The sequence below is a fragment of the Dipteris shenzhenensis genome, chromosome 22 (genome assembly GCF_047967505.1).
Source record: "Dipteris shenzhenensis isolate YYH24624 ecotype China chromosome 22, Dip_SZ_1.0, whole genome shotgun sequence".
NCBI lineage: Eukaryota > Viridiplantae > Streptophyta > Polypodiopsida > Gleicheniales > Dipteridaceae > Dipteris > Dipteris shenzhenensis.
This window is the reverse complement of record NC_141617.1, coordinates 21,547,010-21,553,154: the sequence shown is the minus strand read 5'-3', so window position 1 is coordinate 21,553,154 and position 6,145 is coordinate 21,547,010.

Below are 6,145 nucleotides of genomic sequence, written 5' to 3'. Positions count from 1 at the left end.
AACGTTTCATGTATCAAAATACTAGAAAATAGTAGGGGAATCTGGGCATGGAGGAGTCGGAAGCGGGGACACGTCAAGGTGAGATCGTTTTAAAGATGATGAGAAATTACAGCAGAGCAGGCAATTTCCTCCATGCATATATGGGTAGGCCTACCGGTGGCGACAATAATACTGTCTTAATCGAAGAGCGCAGTGAAATCCTTGAGTATTGGGAGAACTTACAATTATAAGTTGGGGTAGTGCCTGCACGTGAGCCCAAAGGAAAGACAGACATTAGTTCGAAACATGCAGATTTAGAGAAACATTAAACTCAGAAACAAGCTTCAGGAACTATGACGCTGCGAATGAGAAAGCTATATTCTACATGATCTTTGAGTCGCGGATGGTCATGGCATGCTGCAGGACGTAGGGAAAGGAAAAGGTATTGATGCTCGACTTTGTATGCAGAAGAGAACAGAACTTATAGAAGCTACGAGTCATTTCTATAAGGCCTGGGTGATAACGGCATACATATTACGGTGTACGCAGCTTGACGACTGTCGACGACGTTAGCGTGATGTGTCCAGAAATGGTAGAGAGCTGTCGCGTACCTGAAATAAGAGAGCGAGCAGAAGTCCCAGGGTGGAGGAGACGGCAAAGGTGATCGATCTGAGCGCCATCGAACAAGCTGGTCCGTGACGGTCGTTTTCATCGGGGAGGGCTCTCGAACCGATGATGAAAATGTAGAGAGGTGATGAGGAGGAGGTAAGGAGGAGTGTGATGCGAATGAGAGAGGGCATTGTTTCGGAAGGAAGCTGAAGCAGAGCCCGGCGCAAAGAGCGAAGATAGAGTGGGCGAGGTTGAGGCGGAGTTCGAAGGGCGAGGGAAGGGCCATAGAGGCAGGGACATGAAGAAGATCGAAGACGAAGGTTTACAGTACATGCAATGCACTTTTTTTTTTTTTTTGCCGGAGACGATGGCCTTTGAAAGAGAAATTCCTTATTTTTGGCCTTCCATCTCGATAGCCTTAGCAACGATGCAATTCTGGGAAAGCAGAAATTAGGCATTTCTTGAATTTTTTGGAAGTGCATTTTTTCTATTGGCTTGTGACATTATGTTAGGAGCAACGTGATAATGGAGCAACAATGCAAGAAGCAGAATGCATAAAAGACACAATACAAAAAGTGCACAAAATGGAAGAGAAAAAGAGACTCCAACAGACATGGTTCACCTAGTGTGGGCTATGTCTTTGTCTTACAATTTCGACCACACAACTCATGCACCAATTTTCATGTATTTTTGGCTTCAAGGGAGCTGCCCTCGAATCCTCACCAAGTGGGGCCTAATGCATGTCATCGGCCCCCCTTGGAACCCCCAATGATAGTCCTAAGGGGAGCATTGCCCACCCTAGCCCCCCTTCATGGAATGGGTATAAACACGCCTGGGTCCAAAGCACAACCAAAAAACAATCTTTGAAAAAAACGTCAATCTCCATATACAACAATCTCCCACTTGGAGACTGATCATAGTAACTCCACCGTTACTACACTCATTGAAACTCTTTGAATTTGGCTATCTCTCACGTTGTTTCTCATTCTTGAAGACCATTTGAAATTGAGCAAGAGCTCAACTTCTCCCTGGTTACCACTTTTGTTCAACATGTCTGCAAGATTCTAGCTAGTGTGTATCTTTTCCAGCTTCAATTTTTCATCTTCCAAAACAGATCAAATGAAATTATACCTGAGTTTTATATGTTTTGTTCTTGAATGGAAGGCTGAATTCTTTGCAAGACGAATAGCAATTTTGCTATCACTATACAAGGTATAATTTTCCTTCTTCTACTGTAGAAAGTGCAACAACCTTTCGCAACTTTGAAACCCAGCTTACTGCTATTCCACCTATAGTGAAAACATACTCGGTGGTGCTCCTTCTTCCATCTCATCCTCTAGGTAACATCATGTTTATCCCAGGTGTAGGTTTGTATGTAGTAATGGGTGGGTGAAAAAAGCCTCCCCTATTTTTTGCCCAAATCAGATAGGGTGGGCTTGGGGTATTGAAAACATAGTGGGTGGTTCTTCTAGACCCATTTGCACTCTTGGATTGGTATTCCTATCAAAACCTGGGGTCAAATGCACTTCTAGATGGTTGATCTCGTTCAAAAAATTAGTTTTGAGGAGGTTTGGTACCTATAGGTTCAGTGGGACTTTGTTCCCTCTATATGGCTTCTGATACTAGCAATTGGGCTGACACCTATGGCTCCTTCAGCACCCTAGATTGTCTAGCAAAGGGGTTTACCATGTCTGCTGGTCCTACTAGAGCAAGTATTCCCATCATATTTGAAAAGTTTCCCACAATCGAGCTATCATAGAAAGAGTAGGAGTGTGAGCTTCATTCGCGCTCGAGTCTAGTGCCACAGAACTTTTGGCATTAGAGGGTTCTCCCAAGTCTCCTGAAAGCTCATGGACTCTTTCAAGCTAGATAAGTCATTGGATTGTGGTCCATGTACCAAGTTTGAGGTAATGACTAAGGTGCTTGATCAAATAAAGGCAAAAATAGGTAGATTGTTGGATAAGATGTTCTTCAAAGCACTATCTTTAGGTTTTGGTTCTATTTGTAGCACCCTACCAGATCTAAGGTACATGTATGTCAACTAGGATCACTTGCCAGGTGGTTTCCCCCTAGGAGATTAAATCCTAGTTCAAATCCTCTACTATAGTCCAGTTACTAAGTCAGTAGCATTGACTTAGGATAAGTCAATTGGACTGATAGGGTTTTGAAGCCTTTTTCAGTTAAGTCCATGTGCTACTTGATTTTGGTAGATCCAAGTGTCTGATTTGAACAAATCTAACGAGGATGTGCTAGAAAGCTTTAATTGGAATTTTATTGGTGAAAACTGCTAGGTCAACATCCAGATTTTTAAAGTCAATCTCCCCCCTTAAGGCAGCATCTTGGTGTTTTTTTGTGAAAAATAGGGTTAACTTTTGATAATTTACAACCAAATTGGATCAAATGACTTCAATCTGATGGCTATCAGGTTGACCTACTAAGTTAGCATACCTTGTATGTCAGTGGCACGGACTTATAAGTTAGTGTCTTACTAAGGTGGACTGACAACTCTAAGCATTTAATATTCAACTAGTAGTTGGTGGGATCTGTTAAAGGTAGCTGAGCCATCATAAGTCAGCGGTACTGATTTTAAGTCAATGCCCTGGAAATGTTAAGTTGACAGCGTTGACTTATGTCAACATTCAATTTCGCTAAGTTCCCCTATGTGAACTTGTGTTTGGCTCCAATGTGGCTTTGGTGCAAAGTTTTTTAGGCTCTACACTCTCTACCCTACCTAAAGAAACATAAAAATCACAAAAAACAATGATAATTTGACACATTTGAAGACCTTCTAGTAAATGGACAAGAATGGCACCTCAAACAACTTTGAAATTCTCAAAAACACATCATTTCTTAGTGTTTTTACTTACTTTTGACAATGCCACCACTTTAGCAAATCAAATCACCTATTTATTTCTTTGATTTCACAACTATTTACTACAAAAATACCTAAAACACTCAAATCACTCTCTTTTCATTCACACACTTTTATAATCCAAAACCAACAGTTGCTCATTAAGCTACTAAGCATTGGGCAATGGGTAGTTGATGAGAGAAGAAAATGCAAGTAAAAGCATACCTAGAAGTCCCCAGTAATGGTGCCAAAAATGTGTCGTGCTCGAAGGTGACTCACAAGTTGTGGCGATCTTGGAGGAACGCTGATGGAGTGCTCCACTCCACAAGCACCTTGTCGAGAAAAATGGAGTGCTCCACTCCACGCACCCTTATTGAGATAAGTATAGGCACTAGCTATCCACGTGTGTCACTCACGAGGCTCTAGGGTTGTTGCAATCATGATTTCACAAGGGCACAAGGGGGAAGAGAATGGGAGAGAAGAGAAGGAAGAGGGGAGAAGGGGAGAGAATGAGAAAAGAAGCGAAGTTACATGGCAATCATAGGATGCAAGTAAGGAAACAAGAGCAAACACTATTGGAAAACAAGAGAGATCGAGCTTGCATTCCAAATGTGAGCATACAACAACTAAAGATCGAAGTTAACGGTCTTCCCTTTTATATAGTCCACCTTTTGAAGGGAGGGCCAACCCTTTGCTCTCTCACTCTTCTGGTCACTCTCGTACTTCCACTCAACCATTCTCTTGCTCAATTAGCTCCAAGGCACAATACATCACTCTACTTCAAAAATAAAAAATTGCAAAGAATGGAAAAATTGGCCCTGTTAACTATGAGACATGTCATAGTATATTTTCTCTAGAAAATGAACTAAACATGTCTCATGCTCAAAACTTGGAAAATTAACCCCATGCACCATGCTCCTCACGTGATCATGCTATGGGAATCAGCAACACGAGCAAGTATGGTAGTTACACAAGAACCTATCCCTAGAAAGGGGACAGTAACACAAGAACCTCTGCCGTGCTCAAAGCGAAAGGTCAGGCCCACTGGTTTCCTAAATGCACCCCATTAGACTCATCCTTGACTTTCGCTTCAACAACAACACCAAACACTATAGACCCACAAGAACCTATCCCTAAAAAGGTGACAAACCACAAGAACCTAATGTTGTTTCTGTGCTGCAACCACCAGACAAAAATGCCAATTCCCTCACAACAACTTCTAGATCTTGATGGATTCCACAAGTTTACAATGAGCTTCAAGTATTGCTACAAGTTGAAGGAGGCACCAACAAATGTGCAACACCACTTTTGCAAGCTTCTCGAATGTCTTTACGGGTGCCCTAAGCAAGTATGCCACCTGGAGAGATGCAAGGTATCTCGAACCTTGAGGTTTTCATTCAATCATTCATGCGCAATGTCTAGGTGAGAATAGGAAGTTAACATCATAGGTGAGAATAGGGTTTGATCCACATCACATCATCTTTCGATAAAAATGAGTCTGTGCCATTCATTGTTAAGTCCTAAGTCCTCCACTCCATAAGAGTTCAATCCGTCTCCACTGGGTGACTAGGCTCCATGGGTGCACTCACTCCATTCACCAAGTCACTCACTCATCAAGTTTTCCAAGCCATCGAATTCATCGATCGTTACAACTAGGCGACATGCACCACTAGCTGGCAACATGCTGATGGAGATTATCATTACTAACAATTCATGGTAGAAATGCTTTAGCGCAAATTCAATCTCCCGGCACACCCCCTACCATTTTCCCAGCTGCGGAGCATGGAGAAGATGTTGGCCAAAGTGGTCAATTACAATTCCAAAGTACACGGGGGAGGAGTCCCCATCAATCTCATCAAGGACATACCACTGGCTCGGACAGCTCACACCATCACATTAGATCTAGCTGACAGAGCATCACAATGTGGTGCTCATAAATTTCTTGGATCGCCTCCACAAGCCCATACCCATGAACTGGGTTGATTTCTTCTACACCAAAATCATCAGTATCTGCACGCACGGCAAAAAGATCGACAACCCAATGTTTTTTATGCCCATCATACTTCACCTATTTGATGATCCAATGCCGAAAGGTTATGGTGATGCAGATAGAGACATGGGTCTACTCGCAACTCCATCCACTTGGTCCATGCCGACAAATCCCTCGCCAAAGAGAAGAAGAGAAGAGAAAAGCCAGAAGGCACAAGAAGAAGCTACTATAAAAAGGCAGCAAGACAAAGAGGCCGTACATAAACTCTAGGAGGAATAGGACACCCAATGACAAAGAGAAGCGGCCAAAAAACAGTGCCAGGACCTTCTCCAATAGTAAATCAAACGGCTCTAGGTAGAGGAAGAGCAGAATAAGGTTGCAAATATTGATGAACGTCTGCACCAAGAGCAGAGATTAAAGAGGCCCATTGGCCAGGGAGAGGACATCACAAATCTCACACAGGAGCCATAAGAGCCCAACCCCCCTCGACATCTATATATACCCTAGGCCAGTAGCCTCTCTGACCCCATTTCTCCCCAATGTCTATCAGCAGGCAATGAAGTTCTGCACATGCAATGCCTACATTTCACAAGAGGAGTACAAAAATCTATTGATGGAAGTGTTAAGAGACCACGCTCAACATCATGTGATTACATATGCATAGCACTAACACATACAGAGTGCTATAAAGGAAAGGGTTAGATGGCCCAACCCTA